The following is a 27115-nucleotide window of genomic DNA, read 5'->3' as shown; positions in this document are numbered from 1 at the left end:
TTTCCGAGGTTTTCTCGACAACCAACGCTTATTTTCTGAATTATTTCACGGAGCCCCTCGTTTCCCATTTTGTGATTCGCTACATGCTTAGCGAGGGCCTCTGTTCTCGCATTCTTGGCGCCAAAGGGAGCTTAAGAGTGTTCAACGCTGGTCGACCAACTCTCGACATGTCGTAGACGCTTGAGGCACGGCCCGAGTGTTAAAAAGAAGGTCCACTTCGTCCCGAGTAGTCCGAGTGGCACTGGCTACCGTCCCCAAGTGCAGGAAACAAAAATACCTAACAGGAATACCCCAGAAAGTGCTGGGCAAACATCCCGCTGGTAGCGTAGTGGTTATCGCACCAGACCTGTATTCCGCAGGTCGTGGGCTCGGATCCCACCCAGCCGGCATTTTTTCACTATTTTTTTTTCGTCTCAAAAAAATTCTTCGTCTCTTTCTCTGACCCATTACAACCTCCTATTTGCTTTCCGAGGTTTTCTGGACTGCCAACCCTTATTTTCTGTCTTATTTCAAGGAGCCCCTCATTTTCCATTTTCTGATTCGCTACAAGCTTAGCGAGGGCCTCTGTTCTGGCAGTCTTGTGCCAAATCGAGCTTAAGAGGGTTCAACGCTGGTCGACCATTCTCGACATTTTGTAGACACTCGAGTCATGTCCCGGTGGTGTAAAAAAGGTCCCCTTCACCCCGAGTAGTTTGAGTGGCCCTGGCTACAACCCCCAAGTGAAGGAAATAAAAATACCTTACCATAAATACCCGAGAAAGTGCTGGGGAAACAGCTCCGCCGGTAGCGTAGTGTTTATTGCACTAGATCGGTATTCTAGAGTTCGTGTGTTCGGATCCCTCCCGGGGGGCATTTTTTCACCATTTTCTTCTCGACTCAAAAATTCTTCTTTTCTTTGTATTAACCAACACAACCTCCCCTTTGTTTTCCGAGGTTTTTGGACTGCCAACCCCTATTTTCTGAATTATTTCATGGAGCCCTTCATTTCCCATTTTGAGATTCGCTACATGCTTAGCGAGGGCCTGTGTTCTGGCAGTCTTGGCGCCAAAGGGAGCTTAAGAGGGTTCAACGCTGCTCGACCACACTCGACATGTCGTAGACACTCGAGTCACGGCCCGGGGGTTAAAAAGAAGGTTCCCTTCAGCCCGAGTAGTCCAAGTGGCGCTGGCTACCACCCCCAAGTGCAGGAAACAAAATTACCGAACAGAAATACCACAGAAAGTGCTGGCGAAACAGCACCACCGGTAGCGTAGTTCTTATTGCACCAGACCATTATTCTGGAGGTCGTGGGTTCGGATCCCACCCAGCCGGGTTTTTTTCACCATTTTCTTTTCGACTCAAAAAATTCTTCATCTCTTTCTCTGACCCACCACAACCTCCCATTTGCTTTCCGAGGTTTTCTGGACTGCCAACCCTTAATTTCTGTCTTATTTCACCTAGTCCCTCATTTCCCATTTTCTGATTCTCTACATGCTTAGCGAGGGCCTCTGTTCTGGCAGTCTAGGTGCCAAAGGGAGCTTAAGAGGGTTCAACGCTGGTCGACCACTCTCGACATGTCGTAGACGCTCGAGGCACGGCCCGAGTGTTAAAAAGAAGGCCCTTTCGCCCCGAGTAGTTCGAGTGGCTCTGGCTAGCACCCCCAAGTGCAGGAAACAAAAATGCATTAATATAAATACCTGAAAAAGTGCTGGGGAAACAGCCCCGCCGGTAGCGTAGTGGTTATCGCACCAGACAGGTATTCTGGAGGTCGTGGGTTCGGATCTCACCCGGCGGGCATTTATTCCACCACTTTCTTTTCGACTCAAAAAATTCTTCATCTCTTTCTATGACCCATCACAGCCTCCCCTAGGCTTTCCGAGGTTTTCTCCACTGCAAACCCTTATTTTCTGAAATATTTCACGGAGCCCCCATTTCCCATTTTGTGAATCGCTACATGCTTAGCGAGGGCCTCTGTTCTCGTAGTCTTGGAGACAAAGGGAGCTTAAGAGGGTTCAACTCTGGTCGACCACTCTCGACATGTCGTAGACACTCGAGTCACGGCCCGGGGGGTAAAAAGAAGGTCCCCTTCACCCCGAGTAGTCCATGTGGCGCTGGCTACCACCCCAAAGGGCAAGAAAAAAAAAATCCCTTAACATAAACACCCCAGAAAGTGCTGGGGAAACAGCCAAACCGGTAGCGTAGTGGTTATCGCACCAGACCGGCATTCTGGATGTCGTGGGTTCGGATCCCTTTCGGTGGATATTTTTTTCACCACTTTTCGACTCAAAAAAATTTTTCATCTCTTTCTCTGACCCACCACAACCTCCCATTTGCTTTCCGAGGTTTTCTGGACTGCCAACCCCTATTTTCTGAATTATTTCATGGAGCCCCTAATTTCCCATTTTGAGATTCGCTACAAGCTTAGTGAGGGGCCTCTGTTCTGGCAGTCTTGTGTGCCAAAGGGAGCTTAAGAGGGTTCAACGCTGGTCGACCACTCTCGACATTTCGTAGACACTCGAGTCACGGCCCGGGTTTAAAAAGAAGGTCCCCTTCACCCCCGAGTAGTCCGAGTAGCCCTGCCTACCACCCCCCAAGTGAAGGAAACAAAAATACCTTAACATAAATACCCGAGAAAGTGCTGGGGAAACAGCCCCGCCAGTAGCGTAGTAGTTATCGCACCAAACCGGCATTCTGGAGGTCGTGGGGTCAGAACCCACCGGCGGGCATTTTTTCACACACTTTCTTTTCGACTCAAAAAATTCTTCATCTGTTTCTATGACCCACCACAACTTCCCTTTGCTTTCCCGAGGTTTTCTGGACTGCCAACCCTTGTTTTCTATCTTATTTCACAGAGCCCCTCATTTCCCATTTTCTGATTTGCTACATGATTAGCGAGGGCCTCTGTTCTGGCAGTCTTGGCGCCAAAGGGAGCTTAAGAGGGCTCAAGTCTGGTCGACCACTCTCGACATGTCGTAGACACTCGAGTCAGGGCCCGGGGGTTAAAAAGAATGTTCCCTTCAGCTAGAGTAGCCCAAATGGCGCTGGCTACCACCCCCAAGGTGCAGGAAACAAAAATACCTAACAGGAATACCCCAGAAAGTTCTGTGGAAACACGCCACTGTTAGCGTAGTGGTTATCGCACCAGACCAGTATTCTGCAGGTCGTGGGTTCGGATCCCACCCAGCCGGCATTTTTCACCACTTTCTTTTCGACTAAACAATTCTTCATCTCTTTCTCTTACCCAACACAACCTCCCGTTTGTTTTCCGAGGTTTTTGGACTGCCAACCCCTATTTTCTGAAATATTTCACGGAGCCCCTTATTTCCCATTTTGTGATTCGCTACATGCTTAGCGAGGGCCTCTGTTCTGGCAGTCTTGGCGCCAAAGGGAGCCTAAGAGAGTTCAACGCTGGTCGACCACTCTTGACATGTCGTAGACACTCGAGTCACGGCCCGGGGGTTAAAAAGAAGGTTCTTCAGCCCGAGTAGTCCAAGTTGCGCTTGCTACAGCCCCCAAGTGTAGGAAACAAAAATACCTAACAGAAATACCACAGAAAGTGCTGGGGCACCGAAAGCACCGCCGGTAGCGTAGTGGTTATTGCACCAGACCCGTATTCTGGAGGTCGTGGGTTCGGATCCCACCCGGCCGGCATTTTTTAACCACTTTCTTTTCTACTCAAAAAATTCATCTCTTTCTATGACCCACCACAACCTCCCCTTTGCTTTCCGAGGTTTTCTCGACTACCAACGCTTATTTTCTGAATTATTTCACGGAGCCCCTCGTTTCCCATTTTGTGATTCGCTACATGCTTAGCGAGGGCCTCTGTTCTCGCATTCTTGGCGCCAAAGGGAGCTTAAGAGTGTTCAACGCTGGTCTACCAACTCTCGACATGTCGTAGACGCTTGAGGCACGGCCCGAGTGTTAAAAAGAAGGTCCACTTCGCCCAGAGTAGTCCGAGTGGCACTGGCTACCGTCCCCAAGTGCAGGAAACAAAAATACCTAACAGGAATACCCCAGAAAGTGCTGGGCAAACATCCCGCTGGTAGCGTAGTGGTTATCGCACCAGATCGGTATTCCGCAGGTCGTGGGCTCGGATCCCACCCAGCCGGCATTTTTTCACTATTATTTTTTCGACTCAAAAAAATTCTTCGTCTCTTTCTCTGACCCATTACAACCTCCTATTTGCTTTCCGAGGTTTTCTGGACTGCTAACCCTTATTTTCTGTCTTATTTCACGGAGCCCCTCATTTCCCATTTTCTGATTCGCTACAAGCTTAGCGAGGGCCTCTGTTCTGGCAGTCTTGTGCCAAATCGAGCTTAAGAGGGTTCAACGCTGGTCGACCATTCTCGACATTTTGTAGACACTCGAGTCATGTCCCGGGGGTGTAAAAAAGGTCCCCTTCACCCCGAGTAGTTTGAGTGGCCCTGGCTACAACCCCCAAGTGAAGGAAATAAAAATACCTTACCATAAATACCCGAGAAAGTGATGGGGAAACAGCCCCGCCGGTAGCGTAGTGTTTATTGCACTAGATCGGTATTCTAGTGTTCGTGTGTTCGGATCCCTCCCGGCGGGCATTTTTTCACCACTTTCTTCTCGACTCAAAAATTCTTCATTTCTTTGTATTACCCAACACAACCTCCCCTTTGTTTTCCGAGGTTTTTGGACTGCCAACCCCTATTTTCTGAATTATTTCATGGAGCCCCTAATTTCCCATTTTGAGATTCGCTACATGCTTAGCGAGGGCCTGTGTTCTGGCAGTCTTGGCGCCAAATGGAGCTTAAGAGGGCTCAAGTCTGGTCGACCACTCTCGACATGTCGTAGACACTCGAGTCAGGGCCCGGGGGTTAAAAAGAAGGTTCCCTTCAGCTAGAGTAGCCCAAATGGCGCTGGCTACCACCCCCAAGTGCAGGAAACAAAAATACCTAATAGGAATACCCCAGAAAGTTCTGGGGAAACACGCCGCTGGTAGCGTAGTGGTTATCGCACCAGACCGGTATTCTGCAGGTCGTGGGTTCGGATCCCACCCAGCCGGCATTTTTCACCAGTTTCTTTTCGACTCAAAAAAATTCTTCATCTCTTTCTCTGACCCACCACAACCTCCCATTTGCTTTCCGAGGTTTTCTGGACTGCCAACCCTCATTTTGTGTCTTAATTCACGGAGCCCCTCATTTCCCATTTTCTGATAAGCTACAAGATTAGCGAGGGCATCTGTTCTGGCAGTCTTGTGCCAAATCGAGCTTTAGATTGTTCAACGCTGGTCGACCACTCTCGACATGTCGTAGACACTCGAGTCACGGCCGGGGAGATAAAAAGAAAGTTCTTCAGCCCGACTAGTCCAAGTGGCGCTGGCTACCACCCCCAAGTGCAGGAAACAAAAAAATACCTTAGCATAAATACCCGAGAAAGTGCTGGGGAAAGAGCCCCGCCGGTAGTGTAGTGGTCATCGCACCAGACCGGTATTCTGGAGAGCGTGGGTTCGGATCCCACCTGGCGGGCATTTTTTCACCACTTTCTTTTCGACTCAAAAAATTTTTCTCCTTCTCTGACCCACTACAACCTCCCGATTGCTTTGCGAGGTTTTCTTGACTGTCAGCCCTTGTTTTCTGTCTTATTTCACGGAGCCCCTCTTTTCCCATTTTCTGATTCGCTACATGCTTAGCGACGGCCTCTGTTCTGGCAGTCTTGGTGCCAAAGGTAGCTTAAGAGTGTTCAACGCTGGTCGACTACTCTCGACATGTCGTAGACACTCGAGTCCCGACCTGGGGATAAAAAGAAGGTCCCCTTCACCCCGAGTAGTCCGAGTGGCGCTGGCTACCACCCCCAAGTGCAGGAAACCAAAAAAATACCTTAGCATAAATACCCGAGAAAGTGCTGGGGAAACAGCCCCGCGGGTAGCGTAGTGGTTATCGGACCAGACAGGTATTCTGGATGTCGTGGGTTCGGATCCCACCCGGCGGGCATTTTTTCACCACTTTCTTTTCGACTCAAAGTATTCTTCATCTCTTTCTATGACCCACTACAAGCTCCCCTTTCTTTCCGAGGCTTTCTTGACTCCCAGCCCTTATTTTCTGTCTTATTTCACGGAGCCCCTCTTTCCCATTTTCTGATTCGCTACATGCTTAGCGAGGGCCTCTGTTCTGGCAGTCTTGGTGCCAAAGGGAGCTTGAGAGGGTTCAACGCTGGTCGACTACTGTCGGCATGTCGTAGACACTCGAGTCACGACCCGGGGGGTTAAAAAGAAGGTCTACTTCACCCCGAGTAGTCCGAGTGGCGCTGGCTACCCCCCCCCCCCTAAGTGCAGGAAGCAATAAAATATCTTAACACAAATACCCGAGAAAGTGCTGGGGAAACAGCCCCGCCGGTAGCGCAGTATTTATCGCACTAGACCGGTATTCTGGAGGTCGTGGGTTCGGATCCCACCCGGCGGGCATTTTTTCAACTCTTTCTTTTGGACTTAAAAAATTCCTCATCTCTTTCTCTGACCCACTACAACCTCCCGATTGCTTTCCGAGGATTTCTTGACTGCCAGCCCTTTTTTTCTGTCTTATTTCATGGAGCCCCTCATTTCCCATTTTCTGATTCGGTACATGCTTAGCGAGGGCCTCTGTTCTGGCAGTCTTGGTGCCAAAAGGAGCTTAAGATTGTTCAATGCTGGTCGACTACTCTCGACATGTCGCAGACACTCGAGTCACGACCCGGGGGTTAAAAAGAAGGTCCCCTTCACCCCGAGTAGTCCGAGTGGCGCTCGCTACCACCCCCAAGTGCAGGAAACAAAAAAATACCTTCACATAAATACCCGAGAATGTTCTGGGGAAACAGCCCCGCTGGTAGCGTAGTGGTTATCGCACCAGACCAGTATTCTGGAGAGCGTGGGTTCGGATCCCAACCGGCGGGCATTTTTTCATTACTTTCTTTTCGACTAAAAAAATTCTTCCCTTTATATGACCCCCTACAAACTCCCCTTTGCTTTCCGAGGTTTTCTTGACTGCCAGCCCTTATTTTCTGTCTCATTTCACGGAGCCCCTCATTTCCCATTTTCTGATTCGCTACATGCTTAGCGAGGGCCTCTCTTCTGGCAGTCTTGGTGCCAAAGCGAGGTTAAGAGGGTTCAACGCTGGTCGACTACTCTCGACATGTCGTAGACACTCGAGTCACGACCCGGGGGTTAAAAAGAAGGTCCCCTTCACCCCGAGTAGGCCGAGTGGCGCAGGCTACCACCCCCAAGTGCAGGAAACAAAAAAATACCTTAACATAAATACCCGAGAAAGTGTTGGGGAAACAGCCCCGCCGGTAGCGTAGTGGTTATCGCACCAGACCAGTATTCTGGAGGTCGTTGGTTCAGATCCCACCCTGCGGGCATTTTTTCAACACTTTCTTTTCGACTCAAAAAATGCTTCATCTCTTTCTCTGACCCACTACAATCTCCCGATTGCTTTCCGAGGTTTTCTTGACCGCCAGCCCTTATTTTCTGTCTTATTTCACGGAGCCCCTCTTTCCCATTTTCTGATTCGCTACATGCTTAGCGAGGGCCTCTGTTCTGGCAGTCTTGGTGCCAAAAGGAGCTTAAGATTGTTCAATGCTGGTCGACTACTCTCGACATATCGTAGACACTCGAGTCACGACCCGTGGGTTAAAAAGAAGGTCCCCTTCACCGCGAGTAGTCCGAGTGGCGCTGGCTACCACCCCGAAGTGCAGGAAACAAAAAAATTCCTTAACATAGATACCCGAGAAAGTGCTGGGGAAAGAGCCCCGCCGGTAGCGCAGTGGTAATCGCACCAGACTGGTATTCTGGAGAGCGTGGGTTCGGATCCCACTCGGCTGGCATTTTTTCACCACTTTCTTTTCGACTCAAAAAATTCTTCTTCTCTTTCTCTGACCCACTACAACCTCCCGATTTCTTTTCGAGGTTTTCTTGACTGCCAGCCCTTATTTTCTGTCTTATTTTACGGAGCCCCTCATTTCCCATTTTCTGATTCGCTACATGCTTTACGAGGCCCTCTGTTCTGGCAGTCTTGGTGCCAAAGGGAGCTTAAGATTCTTCAATGCTGGTCGACTACTTTCGACATGTCGTAGACACTCGAGTCACGACCCTGGGGTTAAAAAGAAGGTCCCCTTCACCCCGAGTAGTCCGAGTTGCACTGGCTACCCCCCTCCTAAGTGCAGGAAAAAATAAAATACCTTAATACCAATACCCGACAATGTGCTGGGGAAACAGCCCAGCCGGTAGCGCAGTGGTTATCGCACCAGACCGGTATTCTGGAGAGCGTGGGTTCGGATCCCAGCCGGCGGGCATTTATTCACCACTTTCTTTTCAACTAAAAAAATTCTTCTTCTCTTTCTATGACCCACTACAACCTCCCCTTTGCTTTCCGAGGTTTTCTTGACTGCCAGCCCTTATTTTCTGTCTTATTTCAGGGAGCCCCTCATTTCCCATTTTTTGATTCGCTACATGCTAAGCGACGGCCTCTGTTCTGGCAGTCTTGGTGCCAAACGGAGCTGAAGAGGGTTCAACGCTTGTCTACTACTCTCGACATGTCGCAGACACTCGAGTCACGATCCTGGGGTTAAAAAGAATGTCCCCTTCACCCCGAGTAGTCCGAGTGGCGCTGGCTACCCCCCCCCCTAAGTGCAGGAAACACTAAAATATCTTAACACAAATACCCGAGAAAGTGCTGGGGAAACAGCCCCGCCGGTAGCGCAGTATTTATCGCACCAGACCGGTATTCTGGGGGTCGTGGGTTCGGATCCCACCCGGCGGGCATTTTTTCATCTCTTTCTTTTGGACTCAAAAAATTCCTCATCTCTTTCTCTGACCCACTACAACCTCCCGATTGCTTTCCGAGGATTTCTTGACTGCCAGCCCTTTTTTTCTGTCTTATTTCACGGAGCCCCTCATTTCCCATTTTCTGATTCGGTACATGCTTAGCGAAGGCCTCTGTTCTGGCAGTCTTGGTGCCAAAAGGAGCTTAAGATTGTTCAATGCTGGTCGACTACTCTCGACATGTCGTAGACACTCGAGTCTCGACCCGGGGGTTAAAAAGAAGGCCCCCTTCACCGCGAGTAGTCCCAGTGGCACTGGCTACCATCCCCAACTGCAGGAAACAAAAAAAAATACTTTAACATAGATACCCGAGAAAGTGCTGGGGAAAGAGACCCGCCGGTAGCGTAGTGGTCATCGCAACAGACCGGTATTCTGGAGAGCGTGGGTTCGGATCCCACCCGGCGGGCATTTTTTCACCACTTTCTTTTCGACTCAAAAAATTCTTCTTCTCTTTCTCTGACCCACTACAACCTCCCGATTGCTTTTCGAGGTTTTCTTGACTGTCAGCCCTTATTTTCTGTCTTATTTCACGGAGCCCCTCTTTTCCCATTTTCTGATTCGCTACATGCTTAGCGAGGGCCTCTGTTCTGGCAGTCTTGGTGCCAAAGGGAGCTTAAGAAGGTTCAACGCGTGTCGACTACTCTCGACGTGTCGTAGAGACTCGACTCACGACCCGGAGGTTTAAAAAAAGGTCCCCTTCACCCCGAGTAGTCCGAGTGGCGCTGGCTTCCACCCCCAAGTGCAGGAAACAAATAAATGTCTGAACATAAATACCCGAGAAAGTGCTGGGGAAACAGCCCCGCCGGTAGCGTAGTGGTTATCACACCAGACCGGTATTCTGGAGAACGTGGGTTCGGATCCCACCCGGGGGGCATTTTTTACCACTTTCTTTTCGACTCAAAAAATTATTCTTCTCTTTCTATGACCCACTACAACCTCCCCTTTCTTTCCGAAGTTTTCTTGACTGCCAGCCCTTATTTTCTGTCTTATTTCACGGAGCCCTTCATTTGCCATTTTCTGATTCGCTACATGCTTAGCGAGGGCCTCTGTTCAGGCAGTCTTGGTGCCAAAGGGAGCGTAACATTGTTCAATGCTGGTCGACTACTCTCGACATGTCGTAGACACTCGAGTCACGACCCGGGGAATAAAAAGAAGGTCCCCTTCACCCCAAGTAGTCTGAATGGCGCTGGCTTCCACCCCCAAGTGCAGGAAACAAATAAATGTCTGAACATAAATACCCGAGAAAGTGCTGGGGAAACAGCCCCGCCGGTAGCGTAGTGGTCATCGCACCAGACCGGTATTCTGGAGAACGTTGGTTCGGATCCCACCCGGCGGGCATTTTTTCACCACTTTCTTTTCGACTCAAAAGATTCTTCATCTGTTTGTATGACCCACTACAACATCCCCTTTCTTTCCGAGGTTTTCTTGAATCCCAGCCCTTATTTTCTGTCTTATTTCTCGGAGCCCCTCTTTTCCAATTTTCTGATTCGCTAAATGCTTAGCGAGGGCCTCTGTTCTGGCAGTCTTGGTGCCAAAGGGAGCTTAAGAGGGTTCAACGCTTGTCGACTACTCTCGACATGTCGTAGACACTCGAATTACCACCCGGGGGTGAAAAAGAAGGTCCCCTTCACTCCGAGTAGTCCGAGTGGCGCTGGCTACCAACCCCAAGTGCAGGAAACAAAAAAAAAATACCTTAGCATAAATACCCGAGAAAGTGCTTGGGAAACAGCCCCGCCGGTAGCGTAGTGGTTATCGCACAAGACAGGTATTATGGAGGTCGTAGGTTCGGATCCCACCCGGCGGGCAATTTTTCACCACTTTCTTTTCGACTCAAATAATTCTTTTCTCTTTCTATGACCCACTACAACCTCCCCTTTCTTTCCGAGGTTTTCTTGACTCCCAGCCCTTATTTTCTGTCTTAATTCACGGAGCCCCTCTTTACCCATTTTCTGATTCGCTACATGCTTAGCGAGGGCCTCTGTTGAGGCAGTCTTGGTGCCAAAGGGAGCTTAACATTGTTCAATGCTGGTCCACTACTCTCGACATGTCGTTGACACTCGAGTCACGACCCGGGGGATAAAAAGAATGTCCCTTTCACCCCGAGTAGTCCGACTGGCGCTGGCTACCACACCCAAGTGCAGGAAACAAAAAATTGCCTTAACATAAATACTCGAGAAAGTGCTGGGGACACAGCCCCGCTGGTAGCGTAGTGTTTATCGCACCAGACCGGTATTCTGGAGAGCGTGGGTTCGGATCCCACCCGGCGGGCACTTTTTCACCACTTCTATTCGACTCAAAAAATTCTTCTTCTCTTTCTATGACCCACTACAACCTCCCCTTTCTCTCCGAGGTTTTCTTGACTGCCAGCCCTTATTTTCGGTCTTATTTCTTTAGAGCCGCTCTTTTTCCAATTTCTGATTCGCTACATGTTTAGCGAGGGCCTCTGTACTGTCAGCATTGGTGCCAAAGGGAGCTTAAGAGGGTTCAACGCTGGTCGACTACTCTCGACATGTCGTAGACACTCGAGTCACGACCCGGGGGTTAAAAAGAAGGTCCCCTTCACTCCGTGTAGTCCGAGTGGCGCTTTCTACCACCCCCAAGTGCAGGAAACAAAAAAATACCTTAGCATAAATACCCGAGAAAGTTCTGGGAAAACAGCGCCGCCGGTAGCGTAGCGGTTATCGCACCAGACCGGTATTCTGGAGAAAGTGGGTTCGGATCCCACCCGGCGGGCATTTTTTCACCACTTTCTTTTCGACTCAAAAAATTCTTCATCTGTTTCTATGACCCACTACAACCTCCCCTTTGCTTTCCGAGGTTTTCTTGACTGTGAGCCCTTATTTTCTGTCTTATTTTACGGAGCCCCTCATGTCCCATTTTCTGATTCGCTACATGCTTAGCGAGGGCCTCTGTTCTGGCAGTCTTGGTGCCAAAGGGTGCTTGAGAGGGTTCAACGCTGGTCGACTACTCTCGACATGTCGCAGAGACTCGACTCACGACCCGGGGGTGAAAAAGAAGGTCCCCTTCACCCCGAGTAGTCCGAGTGGCACTGGCTACCCCCCCCCCACCCAAGTGCAGGAAACAAAAAAATACCCTAATATAAATACCCGAGAAAGTGCTGGGGAAACAGCCCCGCCGGTAGCGTAGTGGTTGTCACACCATACCGGTATTCTGGAGGTCGTGGGTTCGGACCCCACCCGGCGGGCATTTTTTCACCACTTCTTTCCGACTCAAAAAATTCTTCTTTTCTTTCTATGACCTACTACAACCTCCCCTTTCTTTCCGAAGTTTTCTTGACTGCCAGGCTTTATTTTCTGTCTTATTTAACGGAGCCCCTCTTTTCCAATTTTCTGATTCGCTAAATGCTTAGCGAGGGCCTCTGTACTGTCAGTATTGGTGCCAAAAGGAGCGTAACAATGTTCCATGCTGGTCGACTACTCTCGACATGTCGTAGACACTCGAGTCACGAGCCGGGGAATAAAAAGAAGGTCCCCTTCACTCCAAGTAGTCTGAATGGCGCTGGCTTCCACCCCCAAGTGCAGGAAACAAATAAATGTCTGAACATAAATACCCGAGAAAGTGCTGGGGAAACAGCCCCGCCGGTAGCGTAGTGGTCATCGCACCAGACCGGTATTCTGGAGAACGTTGGTTCGGATCCCACCCGGCGGGCATTTTTTCACCACTTTCTTTTCGACTCAAAATTTTCTTCATCTGTTTCTATGACCCACTACAACATCCCCTTTCTTTCCGAGGTTTTCTTGAATCCCAGCCCTTATTTTCTGTCTTATTTCTCGGAGCCCCTCTTTTCCAATTTTCTGATTCGCTAAATGCTTAGCGAGGGCCTCTGTTCTGGCAGTCTTGGTGCCAAAGGGAGCTTAAGAGGGTTCAACGCTTGTCGACTACTCTGGACATGTCGTAGACACTCGAATTACGAATTACTCGAATTTACGGGGGTGAAAAAGAAGGTCCCCTTCACTCCGAGTAGTCCGAGTGGCGCTGGCTACCAACCCCAAGTGAAGGAAACAAAAAAAAATACCTTAGCATAAATACCCGAGAAAGTGCTTGGGAAACAGCCCCGCCGGTAGCGTAGTGGTTATCGCACCAGACAGGTATTATGGAGGTCGTAGGTTGGGATCCCACCTGGCGGGCAATTTTTCACCACTTTCTTTTCGACTCAAATAATTCTTTTCTCTTTCTATGACCCACTACAACCTCCCCTTTCTTTCCGAGGTTTTCTTGACTCCCAGCCCTTATTTTCTGTCTTAATTCACGGAGCCCCTCTTTACCCATTTTCTGATTCGCTACATGCTTAGCGAGGGCCTCTGTTGAGGCAGTCTTGGTGCCAAAGGGAGCTTAACATTGTTCAATGCTGGTCGACTACTCTCGACATGTCGTAGACACTCGAGTCACGACCCGGTGGTTAAAAGAAGGTCCCCTTCACCCCAAGTAGTCTGAGTGGCGCTGGCTACCACCCCTAAGTGCAGGAAACAAATAAATGTCTGAACATAAATACCCGAGAAAGTGCTGGGGCAACAGCCCCGCCGGTAGCGTAGTGGTTATCGCACCAGACCGGTATTCTGGAGAACGTGGGTTCGGGTCCCATCCGGCGGGTATTTTTTCACCACTTTCTTTTCGACTCAAAGAATTCTTCTTCTCTTTCTATGACCCACTACAAGCTCCCCTTTGCTTTCCGAGGTTTTCGTGACTGCCAGCCCTTATTTTCTGTCATATTTCATGGAGATCCTCTTTTTCCAATTTCTGATTCGCTACATGTTTAGCGAGGGCCTCTGTACTGTCAGTATTGGTGCCAAAGGGAGCTTAAGAGGGTTCAACGCTGGTCGACTACTCTCGAGATGTCGTAGACACTCGAGTCACGACCCGGGGGTTAAAAAGAAGGTCCCCTTCACCCCGAGTAGTCCGAGTGTCGCTGGCTACTACCCCCAAGGGAAGGAAACAAAAAAATATCTTCACATAAATACTCGACAAAGTGCTGGGGACACAGCCCCGCCGGTAGAGTAGTGGTTATCGCACCAGACCGGTATTCTGGAGAGCGTGGGTTCGGATCCCACCCGGGGGGCATTTTTTACCACTTTCTTTTCGACTCAAAAAATTATTCTTCTCTTTCTATGACCCACTACAACCTCCCCTTTCTTTCCGAGTTTTTCTTGACTCCCAGGCCTTATTTTTTGTCTTATTTCACAGAGCCCCTCTTTTCCCATTTTCTGATTCGCTACATGCTTAGCGAGGGCCTCTGCTCTGGCATTCTTGGTGCCAAATGGAGCTTAAGAGTTTTCAAACGCTGGTCGACTACTCTGGACACCTCGTTGACACTCGAGTCACGACCCGGGGGATAAAAAGAATGTCACTCTCACCCCGAGTACTCCGACTGGCGCTGGCTACCACACCCAACTGCAGGAAACAAAAAAATGCCTTAACATAAATACTCGAGAAAGTGCTGGGGACACAGCCCCACCGGTAGCGTAGTGGTTATCGCTCCAGACCGGTATTCTGGAGAGCATGGGTTCGGATCCCACCGGGCGGGAATTTCTTCACCACTTTCTTTTCGACTCAAAAAATTATTCTTCTCTTTCTATGACCCACTAAAACCTCCCCTTTCTTTCCGAAGTTTTCTTGACTGCAAGCCATTATTTTCTGTCTTATTTCACGGAGCCCCTCATTTCCCATTTTCTGATTCGCAACATGCTTAGCGAGGGCCTCTGTTCTGGCAGTCTTGGTACCAAAGGGAGCTTAAGAGGGTTCAACGCTGGTCGACTACTCTCGACATGTCGTAGACACTCGAGTCACGACTCGGGGGTTACAAAGAAGGTCCCCTTCACTCCGAGTAGTCCGAGTTGCGCTGGCTACCAACCGCAAGTGCAGGAAACAAAAAAATACCTTAGCATAAATTCCCGAGAAAGTGCTTGGGAAACAGCCCCGCCGGTAGCGTAGTGGTTATCGCACCAGACAGGTATTCTGGATGTCGTGGGTTCGGATCCCACCCGGCGAGCATTTTTTCACCATTTTCTTTTCGACTCAAAATATTCTTCATCTCTTTTTATGACCTACTACAAGCTCCCCTTTGCTTTTCGAGGTTTTCGTGACTGCCAGCCCTTATTTTCTGTCTTATTTCATAAGGCCCCTCTTTTTCCAATTTCTGATTAGCTACATGCTCAGCGAGGGCCTATGTACTGACAGTATTGGTGCCAAAGGAAGCTTAAGAGGGTTCAACGCAGGTCGACTACTCTCGACATGTCGGAGACACTCGAATTACGACACGGGGGTGAAAAAGAAGGTCCCCTTCACTCCGAGTAGTCCGAGTGGCGCTGGCTACCACCCCCAAGTGCAGGAAACAAATAAATGCCTTAACATAGATACCCGAGAAAGTGCTGGGGAAACAGCCCCGCCGGTAGGGTAGTGGTCATCGCACCAGACCGGTATTCTGGAAAGCGTGGGTTCGGATCCCACCCGGCGGGCATTTTTTCACCACATTCTTTTCGACTCAAAAAATCTTCTTCTCTTTCTATGACCCACTACAACCTCCCCTTTCTTTCCGAAGTTTTCTTGACTGCCAGGCTTTATTTTCTGTCTTATTTAACGGAGCCCCTCTTTTCCCATATTCTGATTCGCTACATGCTTAGCGAGGGCCTCTGTTCTGGCAGTCTTGGTGCCAAAGGGAGCTTAAGAGGGTTCAACGCTGGTCGACTACTCTCGACATGTCGTAGACACTCGAGTCACGACCCGGGGGTTAAAAAGAAGGTCCCCTTCACTCCGTGTAGTCCGAGTGGCGCTTTCTACCACCCCCAAGTGCAGGAAACAAAAAAATACCTTAGCATAAATACCCGAGAAAGTTCTGGGGAAACAGCGCCGCCGGTAGCGTAGCGGTTATCGCACCAGACCGGTATTCTGGAGAAAGTGGGTTCGGATCCCACCCGGCGGGCATTTTTTAACCACTTTTCGACTCAAAAAATTCTTCATCTGTTTCTATGACCCACTACAACCTCCCCTTTGCTTTCCGAGGTTTTCTTGACTGTGAGCCCTTATTTTCTGTCTTATTTCATAAGGCCCCTCTTTTTCCAATTTCTGATTAGCTACATGCTCAGCGAGGGCCTATGTACTGACAGTATTGGTGCCAAAGGAAGCTTAAGAGGGTTCAACGCAGGTCGACTACTCTCGACATGTCGGAGACACTCGAATTACGACACGGGGGTGAAAAAGAAGGTCCCCTTCACTCCGAGTAGTCCGAGTGGCGCTGGCTACCACCCCCAAGTGCAGGAAACAAATAAATGCCTTAACATAGATACCCGAGAAAGTGCTGGGGAAACAGCCCCGCCGGTAGGGTAGTGGTCATCGCACCAGACCGGTATTCTGGAAAGCGTGGGTTCGGATCCCACCCGGCGGGCATTTTTTCACCACATTCTTTTCGACTCAAAAAATCTTCTTCTCTTTCTATGACCCACTACAACCTCCCCTTTCTTTCCGAAGTTTTCTTGACTGCCAGGCTTTATTTTCTGTCTTATTTAACGGAGCCCCTCTTATCCCATATTCTGATTCGCTACATGCTTAGCGAGGGCCTCTGTTCTGGCAGTCTTGGTGCCAAAGGGAGCTTAAGAGGGTTCAACGCTGGTCGACTACTCTCGACATGTCGTAGACACTCGAGTCACGACCCGGGGGTTAAAAAGAAGGTCCCCTTCACTCCGTGTAGTCCGAGTGGCGCTTTCTACCACCCCCAAGTGCAGGAAACAAAAAAATACCTTAGCATAAATACCCGAGAAAGTTCTGGGGAAACAGCGCCGCCGGTAGCGTAGCGGTTATCGCACCAGACCGGTATTCTGGAGAAAGTGGGTTCGGATCCCACCCGGCGGGCATTTTTTAACCACTTTTCGACTCAAAAAATTCTTCATCTGTTTCTATGACCCACTACAACCTCCCCTTTGCTTTCCGAGGTTTTCTTGACTGTGAGCCCTTATTTTCTGTCTTATTTTACGGAGCCCCTCATGTCCCATTTTCTGATTCGCTACATGCTTAGCGAGGGCCTCTGTTCTGGCAGTCTTGGTGCCAAAGGGTGCTTGAGAGGGTTCAACGCTGGTCGACTACTCTCGACATGTCGCAGAGACTCGACTCACGACACGGGGATGAAAAAGAAGGTCCCCTTCACCCCGAGTAGTCCGAGTGGCACTGGCTACCCCCCCCCACCCAAGTGCAGGAAACAAAAAAATACCCTAATATAAATACCCGAGAAAGTGCTGGGGAAACAGCCCCGCCGGTAGCATAGTGGTTGTCACACCATACCGGTATTCTGGAGGTCGTGGGTTCGGATCCCACCCGGCGGGCATTTTTTCACCACTTCTTTCCGACTCAAAAAATTCTTCTTTTCTTTCTATGACCTACTACAACCTCCCCTTTCTTTCCGAGGTTTTCTTGACTGCCAGCACTTATTTTCTGTCTTATTTCTTGGAGCCGCTCTTTTTCCAATTTCTGATTCGCTACATGTTTAGCGAGGGCCTCTGTACTGTCAGTATTGGTGCCAAAGGGAGCTTAAGAGGGTTCAACGCATGTCGACTACTCTCGAGATATCGTAGACACTCGAGTCACGACCCGGGGGTTAAAAAGAAGGTCCCCTTCACCCCGAGTAGTCTGAGTGGCGCTGGCTACCACCCCCAAGTGCAGGAAACAAAAAATTACCTTAGCATAAATACCCGAGAAAGTGCTGGGGAAACAGCCTCGCCGGTAGCGTAGTGGTAATCGCACCAGACAGGTATTCTGGATGTCGTGGGTTCGGATCCCACCCGGCGTGCATTTTTTCACCACTTTCTTTTCGACTCAAAAAATTCTTCATCTCTTTCTATGACCCATTACAAGCTCCCTTTCTTTCCGAGGCTTTCTTGACTCCCAGCCCTTATTTTCTGTCTTAATTCACGGAGCCCCTCTTTTCCCATTTTCTGATTCGCTACATGCTTAGCGAGGGCCTCTGTTCTGGTAGTCTTGGTGCCAAAGGGAGCGTAAGAGGGTTCAACGCTGGTCGACTACTCTCGACATGTCGTAGACACTCGAGTCACGGCCCGGGAGTTAAAAAGAAGTCACCCCGAGTAGTCCAAGTGGCGTTGGCTACCACCCCCAAGTGCAGGAAACAAAAAATACCTTAACACAAAAACCCGAGAAAGTGCTGGGGAAAGAGCCCCGCCGGTAGCGTAGTGGTTATCGCACCAGACCAGTATTCTGGAGGTCGTGGGTTCAGATCCCACCCTGCGGGCATTTTTTCACTACTTTCTTTTGGACTCAAAAAATTCATCTCTCTCTCTGACCCACTACAACCTCCCGATTGCTTTCCGAGGTTTTCTTGACTGCCAGCACTTATTTTCTGTCTTATTTCTTGGAGCCGCTCTTTTTCCAATTTCTGATTCGCTACATGTTTAGCGAGGGCCTCTGTACTGTCAGTATTGGTGCCAAAGGGAGCTTAAGAGGGTTCAACGCATGTCGACTACTCTCGAGATATCGTAGACACTCGAGTCACGACCCGGGGGTTAAAAACAAGGTCCCCTTCACCCCGAGTAGTCCGCGTAGCGCTGCCTACCACCCCCAAGTGCAGGAAACAAATAAATGCCTTAACATAAATATCCGAGAAAGTGCTGGGGACACAGCCCCGTCGGTAGCGTAGTGGTTATCGCACCAGACTGGTATACTGGAGAGCGTGGGTTCGGATCCCACCCGGCGGGGAGTTTTTCACCACTTTCTTTTCGACTCAAAAAATTCTTCTTCTCTTTCTATGACCGACTACAACCTCCCTTTTCTTTCCGAGGTTTTCTTGACTCGTAGCCGTTATTTCCTGTCTTATCTCACGGAGCCCCTCTTTTCCCATTTTCTGATTCACTACATGCTTAGCGAGGGCCTCTGTTCTGGCAGACTTGGTGCCAAAGGGAGCTTAAGAGGGTTCAACGCTGGTCAACTACTCTCGACATGTCGTACACACTCGAGTCACGACCCGGGGGTTAAAAAGAAGGTCCCCTTCACCCCGAGTAGTCCGCGTGGCGCTGCCTACCACCCCCAAGTACAGGAAACAAAAAATACCTTAACATAAATACCCGAGAAAGTGCTGGGGAAACAGCCCCGCCGGTAGCGTAGTGGTTATCGCACCAGACCGGTATTCTGGAGGTCGTGGGTTCGGATCCCACCCGGCGGGCATTTTTTCACCTGTTTCTTTTCGACTCAAAAATTCTTCATCTCTTTCTATGACCCACTACAAGCTCCCCTTTGCTTCCGATGTTTTCTTGACTGCCAGCCCTTATTTTCTGTCTTATTTTACGGAGCCCCTCATTTCCCAATTTTTGACTCGCTACATGCTTAGCGAGGGCCTCTGTTCTGGCAGACTTGGTGCCAAACGGAGCTTAAGAGGGCTCAACGCTGGTCGACTACTCTCGACATGTCGTAGAAACTCGACTCACGACCCGGGGGTTTAAAAAAAGGTCCCCTTCACCCCGAGTAGTCCGAGTGGCACTGGCTACCCCCCCCCAAGTACAGGAAACAAAAAAATACCTTCACATAAATACCCGAAAAAGTTCTGGGGAAACAGCCCCGCTGGTAGCATAGTGGTTATCGCACCAGACCGGTATTCTGGAGGACGTGGGTTCGGATCCCACCCGGCATGCATTTTTTCACCACTTTCTTTTCGACTCAAAAAATTCTTCATCTGTTTCTATGACCCACTACAATCTCCCCTTTGCTTTCCGAGATTTTTTTTACTGTCAGCCAATTTTTTCTGTCTTAATTCACAGAGCCCCTCCTTTCCCATTTTCTGATTCGCTTCATGCTTACGAAGGCCTCTGTTCTAGCAATCTTGGCGACAAAGGGAGCTTAAGGGGGTTCAACGCTGGTCGACCACTCTCGACATGTCGTGGACACTCGAGTCACGGCCAGGGAGTTAAAAAGAAGTCACCCCGAGTAGTCCAAGTGGCGCTGGCTACCACCCCCAAGTGCAAGAAACAAAAAATGCCTAACATAAATACACGAGAAAGTGCTGGGGAAACAGTCCCGCCGGTAGCGTAGTGGTTATAGCACCAGACCGGTATTCTGGAGGTCGTGGGTTCGGATCCCACCCGGCGGGCATTTTTTCACCTGTTTCTTTTCGACTCAAAAATTCTTCATCTCTTTCTATGACCCACTACAAGCTCCCCTTTGCTTCCGATGTTTTCTTGACTGCCAGCCCTTATTTTCTGTCTTATTTTACGGAGCCCCTCATTTCCCAATTTTTGACTCGCTACATGCTTAGCGAGGGCCTCTGTTCTGGCAGACTTGGTGCCAAACGGAGCTTAAGAGGGCTCAACGCTGGTCGACTACTCTCGACATGTCGTAGAAACTCGACTCACGACCCGGGGGTTTAAAAAAAGGTCCCCTTCACCCCGAGTAGTCCGAGTGGCACTGGCTACCCCCCCCAAGTACAGGAAACAAAAAAATACCTTCACATAAATACCCGAAAAAGTTCTGGGGAAACAGCCCCGCCGGTAGCGTAGTGGTTATAGCACCAGACCGGTATTCTGGAGGTCGTGGGTTCGGATCCCACCCGTCGGGCATTTTTTCACCACTTTCTTTTGGACTCAAAAAATTCATCTCTTTCTATGACCCACTACAAGCTTCCTTTTTCTTTCCGAGGTTTTCTTGACTGCCAGCCTTTATTTTCTGTCTTATTTCATGGAGCCCCTCTTTTCCCAATTTCTCATTAGCAACATGCTTAGCGAGGGCCTTTGTTCTGGCAGTCTTGGTGCCAAAGGGAGCTTAAGAGGGCTCAACGCTGGTCGACTACTCTCGACATGTCGTAGACACTCGAGTCACGACCCGGGGGTTAAAAGGAAGGTCCCCTTCACCCCGAGTAGGCCGAGTGGCGCTGGCTACCACCCCCAAGTGCAGGAAACAAAAACATACCTTAACACAAAAACCCGAGAAAGTGCTAGGGAAACAGCCCCGCCGGTAGCGTAGTGGTTATTGCACCAGACCAGTATTCTGGAGGTGATGGGTTCAGATCCCACCCTGCGGGCATTTTTTCACCACTTTCTTTTGGACCCGAAAAATTCATCTCTTTCTCTGACCCTTTACAACCTCCCGATGGCTTTCCGAGGTTTTCTTGAATGCCAGTCCTTATTTTCTGTCTTATTTCACAGAGCCCGTCTTTTCCCATTGTCTGATTCGCTACAGGCTTAGCGAGGACCTCGGTTCTGGAAGTCTTGGTGCCAAAGGGAGCTTGAGAGGGTTCAACGCTGGTCGACTACTCTCGACATGTCGTAGAGACTCGACTCACGACCCGGGGGTTAAAAAGAAGGTTCCCTTCACCCCGAGTAGTCCGAGTGGCACTGGCTACCCCCCCCCCCTAAGTACAGGAAACAAAAAAATACCTTAACACAAATACCCGAGAAAGTGCTGCGGAAACAACCCCGCCGCTAGTGCAGTGGTTATCGCACCAGACCGGTATTCTGGGGAACGTGGGCTCGGATCCCACCCGGCGGGCATTTTTCACCACTTTCTTTTCGTCTCAAAAAATTCTTCATCTGTTTCTCAGACCCACTACAACCCCCCCTTTGCTTTCCGAGGTTTTCTTGACTGTCAGCCCTTATTTTCTTTCTTATTTCACGGAGCCCCTCATTTCCCATTTTCTGATTCGCTACATGCTTAACGAAGGCCTCTGTTCTAGCAATCTTGGCGCCAAAGGAAGCTTAAGGATGTTGAACGCTGGTCGACCGCTCTCCACATGTCATAGACACTCGAGTCACGGCTCGGGAGTGAAAAAGAAGTCACCCCGAGTAGTCCAAGTGGCGCTGGCTACCACCCCAAGTGCAAGAAACAAAAAATACCTTAACATAAATACCCGAGAAAGTGCTGGGGAAACAGCCCCGCCGGTAGCGTAGTGGTTATCGCACCAGACCGGTATTCTGGAGGTCGTGGGTTCGGATCCCACCCGGCGGGCACTTTTTCACCTCTTTCTTTTCGACTGAAAAATTCTTCATCTCTTTCTATGACCCACTACAAGCTTCCCTTTGCTTACGAGGTTATCTTGACTGTCAGTCCTTAATTTCTGTCTTATTTCACAGAGCCTCTCATTTCCCATTTTTTGATTCGCTACATGCTTAGCGAGGGCCTCTGTTCTGGCAGTCTTGGTGCCAAAGGGAGCTTAACATTGTTCAATGCTAGTCGACTACTCTCGACATGTCGTAGACACTCGAGTCATGACTTGGGGGTTAAAAAGAAGGTCCCCTTCACACCGAGTAGTCCAAGTGGCACTGGCTACACCCCCCCTACCACCCAAGTGCAGGAAACAAAAAAATACCTTAAAATAAATACCCGAGAAAGTGCTGGGGAAACAGCCCCTCCGGTAGCGTAGTGGTTGTCGCACCATACCGATATTCTGGAGGTCGTGGGTTCGGATCCCACCCGGCGGGCATTTTTTCACCACTTTCTTTCGGACTGAAAAAATTCATCTGTTTCTATGACCCAATACAACCTCCCCTTTGCTTTCCGAGGTTTTCTTGACTGTCAGCCCTTATTTTCTTTCTTATTTCACGGAGCCCCTAATTTCCCATTTTTTGATTCGCTACATGCTTAACGAAGGCCTCTGTTCTAGCAATCTTGGTGCCAAAGGGAGCTTAAGGATGTTCAACGCTGGTCGACCACTCTCGACATGTCGTAGACACTCGAGTCACGGCCCGGGAGTTAAAAAAAAGTCACCCCGAGTAGTCCAAGTGGCGCTGGCTACCACCCCCAAGTGCAGGAAACAAAAAATACCTTAACATAAATGCACGAGAAAGTGCTGGGGAAACAGTCCCGCCGGTAGCGTAGTGGTTATAGCACCAGACCGGTATTCTGGAGGTCGTGGGTCGGATCCCACCCGTCGGGCATTTTTTCACCACTTTCTTTTGGACTCAAAAAATTCATCTCTTTCTATGACCCACTACAAGCTTCCCTTTGCTTTCCGAGGTTTTCTTGACTGCCAGCCTTTATTTTCTGTCTTATTTCATGGAGCCCCTCTATTCCCAATTTCTCATTAGCAACATGCTTAGTGAGGACCTTTGTTCTGTCAGTCTTGGTGCCAAAGGGAGCTTAAGAGGGCTCAACGCTGGTCGACTACTCTGGACATGTCGTAGACACTCGAGTCACGACCCGGGGGTTAAAAAGAAGGTCCCCTTCATCCCGAGTAGGCCGAGTGGCGCTGGCTACCACCCCCAAGTGCAGAAAACAAAAACATACCTTAACAGAAAAACCCGAGAAAGTGCTAGGGAAACAGCCCCGCCGGTAGCGTAGTGGTTATCGCACCAGACCAGTATTCTGGAGGTCGTGGGTTCAGATCCCACCCTGCGGGCATTTTTTCACCACTTTCTTTTGGCTCAAAAAATTCATCTCTTTCTCTGACCCATTACAACCTTCCTATTGCTTTCCGAGGTTTCCTTGACTGCCAGTCCTTATTTTCTTGTCTTATTTCACGGAGCCCCTCTTTTCCCATTGTCTGATTCGCTACATGCTTAGCGATGGCCTCGGTTCTGGAAGTCTTGGTGCCAAAGGGAGCTTAAGAGGGCTCAACGCTGGTCGACTACTCTCGACATGTCGTAGACACTCGAGTCACGACCCGGGGGTTAAAAAGAAGGTCCCCTTCACCCCGAGTAGGCCGAGTGGCGCTGGCTACCACCCCCAAGTGCAGGAAACAAAAACATACCTTAACACAAAAACCCGAGAAAGTTCTAGGGAAACAGCCCCGCCGGTAGCGTAGTGGTTATCGCACCAGACCAGCATTCTGGAGGTCGTGGGTTCAGATCCCACCCTGCGGGCATTTTTTCACCACTTTCTTTTGGACCCAAAATATTCATCTCTTTCTCTGACCCATTACAACCTCCCGATGGCTTTCCGAGGTTTTCTTGACTGCCAGTCCTTATTTTCGTGTCTTATTTCACTGAGCCCCTCTTTTCCAATTGTATAATTCGCTACATGCTTAGCGAGGGCCTCGGTTCTGGAAGTCTTGGTGCCAAAGGGAGCTTAAGAGGGTTCAACGCTGGTAAACTACTCTCGACATGTCGTACACACTCGAGTCACGACCCGGGGGTTAAAAAGAAGGTCCCCTTCACCCCGAGTAGTCCGAGTGGTGCTAGCTACCACCCCCAATTGCAGGAAACAAAAAAATACCTTAACATAAGTACTCGAGAAAGTGCTGGGGAAACAGCCCCGCCGGTAGCGTAGTGGCTATCGCACCAGACCAGTATTCTGGAGGTCGTGGGTTCGGATCCCACCCGGCTGGCATTTTTTCACCTGTTTCTTTTCCACTCAAAAAATTCTTCATCTCTTTCGATGACCCACTACAAGCTCCCCTTTGCTTCTGAGGTTTTCTTGATGGCCAGCCCTTATTTTCTGTCTTATTTCACGGAGCCCCTCATTTCCCATTTTTTGATTCGCTACATGCTTAGCGAGGGCCTCTGTTCTGACAGTCTTGGTGCCAAACGGAGCTTAAGAGGATTCAACGCTGGTCGACTACTCTGGACATGTCGTAGAAACTCGTGTCACGACTCGGGGGTTAAAAAAAATGTCCCCTTCACCCCGAGCAGTCCGAGTGGCGCTGGCTACCACCCTCAAGTGCAGGAAACAAAGAAATACCTTCACATAAATACCCGAAAGAGTTCTTGGGAAACAGCCCAGCTGGTAGCATAGTGGTTATCGCACCAGACCGGTATTCTGGAGGATGTGGGTTCGGATCCCACCCGGCGGGCATTTTTTCACCACTTTCTTTTCGATTCAAAAAATTCTTCATCTGTTTCAATGACCCACTACAACATCCCCTTTGATTTCTGAGGTTTTCTTGACTGTCAGCCCTTATTTTCTGTCTTATTTCACGGAGCCCCTCATTTCCCATTTTCTGATTCCCTACATGCTTAACGAAGGCCTCTGTTCTAGCAGTCTTGGCGCCAAAGGGAGCCTAAGGGGGTTCAACGCTGGGCGACCACTCTCGACATGTCGTGGACACTCGAGTCACGGCCTGGGAGTTAAAAAGAAGTCACCCCGAGTAGACCAAGTGGCGCTGGCTACCACCCCCAAGGGCAGGAAACAAAAAATACCTTAATACAAATGCACGAGGAAGTGCTGGGGAAACCGTCCCGCCGGTAGCGTAGTGGTTATAGCACCAGACCGGTATTCTGGAGGTCGTGGGTTCGGATCCCACCCGTCGGGCATATTTTCACCACTTTCTTTTAGACTCAAAAAATTCATCTCTTTCTAAGACCCACTACAAGCTTCCCTTTGCTTTCCAAGGTTTTCTTGACTGCCAGCCTTTATTTTCTGTCTTATTTCGTGGAGCCCCTCTTTTCCCAATTTCTCATTAGCAACATGCTTAGCGAGGGCCTTTGTTCTGGCAGTCTTGGTGCCAAAGGGAGCTTAAGAGGGCTCAACGCTGGTCGACTACTCTCGACATGTCGTAGACACTCGAGTCACGACCCGGGGGATAAAAAGAAGGTCCCCTTCACCCCGAGTAGACCGAGTGGCGCTGGCTACCACCCCCAAGTGCAGGAAACAAAGACATACCTTAACACAAATACCCGAGAAAGTTCTGTGGAAACAGCCCAGCTGGTAGCATAGTGGTTATCGCACCAGACCGGTATTCTGGAGGACGTGGGTTCCGATCCCACCCGGCGGGCATTTTTTCACCACTTTCTTTTCGACTCAAAAAATTCTTCATCTGTTTCAATGACCCACTACAACCTCCCCTTTGATTTCCGAGGTTTTCTTGACTGTCAGCCCTTATTTTCTGTCTTATTTCACGGAGCCCCTCATTTCCCATTTTCTGATAACCTACATGCTTAGAGAGGGCCTCTGTTCTGGCAGTCTTGGTGCCAAAGGGAGCTTAACATTGTTCAATGCTGGTCGACTACTCTCGACATGTCGTAGACACTCGAGTCACGACCCGTGGGTTAAAAAGACGGTCCCCTTCACCCCGAGTAGTCCCAGTGGCGAAGGCTAAAACCCCCAAGTGCCGGAAACAAAAAAAATACCTTAACATAACTACCCGAGAAAGTGCTGGGGAAACAGCCCCGCCGGTAGCGTAGTGGTTATCGCACCAGACCGGTATTCTGGAGGTCGTGGGTTCGGATCCCACCCGGCGGGCATTTTTTCACCACTTTCTTTTGGACTCAAAAAATTCATCTCTTTCTATGACCCACTACAAGCTTCCTATTGCTTTCCGAGGTTTTCTTGACTGCCAGCCTTTATTTTCTGTCTTATTTCATGGAGCCCCTCTTTTCCCAATTTCTCATTAGCAACATGCTTAGCGAGGGCCTTTGTTCTGGCAGTCTTGGTGCCAAAGGGAGCTTAAGAGGGCTCAACGCTGGTCGACTACTCTCGACATGTCGTAGACACTCGAGTCACAACCCGGGGGTTAAAAAGAAGGTCCCCTTCACCCCGAGTAGGCCGAGTGGCGCTGGCTACCAACCCCAAGTGCAGGAAACAAAAACATACCTTAACACAAAAACCCGAGAAAGTGCCAGGGAAACAGCCTCGCCGTTAGCGTAGTGGTTATCGCAGCAGACCAGTATTCTGGAGGTCGTGGGTTCAGATCCCCCCATGCGGGCATTTTTTCAGCACTTTCTTTTGGACTCAAAAAATTCATCTCTTTTACTGACCCATTACAACCTCCCGATTGCTTTCCGAGGTTTTCTTGACTGCCAGTCCTTATTTTCTTGTCTTATTTCACGGAGCCCCTTTTTTCCCATTGTCTGATTCGCTACATGTTTATCGAGGGCCTCGGTTCTGGAAGTCTTGGTGCCAAAGGGAGCTTGAGAGGGTTCAACGCTTCTCGACTACTCTCGACATGTCGTAGAGACTCGACTCACGACCCGGGGGTTAAAAAGGTCTCCTTCACCCCGAGTAGTCCGAGTGGCACTGGCTACCCCCCCCCAAGTAAAGGAAACAAAAAAATACCTTAACATAAATACCCGAGAAAGTGCTAGGGAAACAGCCCCGCCGGTAGTGTAGTGGTTATCGCACCAGACCGGTATTCTGGAGAGCGTGGGTTCGTATCCCACCCGGCGGGCATTTTTCACCACTTCCTTTTCGACTAAAAAAATTCTTCTTCTGTTTCTATGACCCACTACAACCTCCCCTTTCTTTCCGAAGTTTTCTTGACTGCCAGCGCTTATTTTCTGTCTCATTTCACGGAGCCCCTCATTTCCCATTTTCTGATAACCTACATGCTTAGAGAGGGCCTCTGTTCTGGCAGTCTTGGTGCCAAAGGGAGCTTAACATTGTTCAATGCTGGTCGACTACTCTCGACATGTCGTAGACACTCGAGTCACGACCCGGGGG

At 49.6% G+C, this 27115-nt stretch overlaps 9 non-coding genes across 9 annotated transcripts; all 9 read left to right on the top strand.

Moving 5' to 3' along the window:
• Nucleotides 1-3555: 3555 nt before the first annotated feature.
• On the top strand, nucleotides 3556-3628 carry Trnat-cgu (transfer RNA threonine (anticodon CGU)). Its single transcript has one exon. It is a non-coding gene; the product is annotated as a tRNA-Thr (tRNA).
• Nucleotides 3629-6800: 3172 nt separating this feature from the next.
• Trnat-agu (transfer RNA threonine (anticodon AGU)) lies at nucleotides 6801-6873 on the top strand. The gene has a single exon. It is a non-coding gene; the product is annotated as a tRNA-Thr (tRNA).
• An 11104-nt stretch (nucleotides 6874-17977) lies between these two features.
• Nucleotides 17978-18050, top strand: Trnat-agu (transfer RNA threonine (anticodon AGU)). Its single transcript has one exon. It is a non-coding gene; the product is annotated as a tRNA-Thr (tRNA).
• Nucleotides 18051-18904: 854 nt separating this feature from the next.
• On the top strand, nucleotides 18905-18977 carry Trnat-ggu (transfer RNA threonine (anticodon GGU)). Its single transcript has one exon. It is a non-coding gene; the product is annotated as a tRNA-Thr (tRNA).
• Nucleotides 18978-21675: 2698 nt separating this feature from the next.
• On the top strand, nucleotides 21676-21748 carry Trnat-ggu (transfer RNA threonine (anticodon GGU)). Its single transcript has one exon. It is a non-coding gene; the product is annotated as a tRNA-Thr (tRNA).
• A 1317-nt stretch (nucleotides 21749-23065) lies between these two features.
• Nucleotides 23066-23138, top strand: Trnat-agu (transfer RNA threonine (anticodon AGU)). Its single transcript has one exon. It is a non-coding gene; the product is annotated as a tRNA-Thr (tRNA).
• Nucleotides 23139-23528: 390 nt separating this feature from the next.
• Trnaa-agc (transfer RNA alanine (anticodon AGC)) lies at nucleotides 23529-23601 on the top strand. The gene has a single exon. It is a non-coding gene; the product is annotated as a tRNA-Ala (tRNA).
• Nucleotides 23602-23992: 391 nt separating this feature from the next.
• Nucleotides 23993-24065, top strand: Trnat-agu (transfer RNA threonine (anticodon AGU)). The gene has a single exon. It is a non-coding gene; the product is annotated as a tRNA-Thr (tRNA).
• A 1780-nt stretch (nucleotides 24066-25845) lies between these two features.
• Nucleotides 25846-25918, top strand: Trnat-ggu (transfer RNA threonine (anticodon GGU)). The gene has a single exon. It is a non-coding gene; the product is annotated as a tRNA-Thr (tRNA).
• Nucleotides 25919-27115: the final 1197 nt, after the last annotated feature.

Source organism: Haemaphysalis longicornis, unplaced genomic scaffold, assembly GCF_048455015.1.
Source record: "Haemaphysalis longicornis isolate Haplotype H1 unplaced genomic scaffold, Haemaphysalis longicornis Haplotype H1 scaffold_11, whole genome shotgun sequence".
Classification (NCBI taxonomy): Eukaryota; Metazoa; Arthropoda; class Arachnida; order Ixodida; family Ixodidae; genus Haemaphysalis; species Haemaphysalis longicornis.
This window is presented reverse-complemented; position numbering and strand designations above follow the sequence as displayed.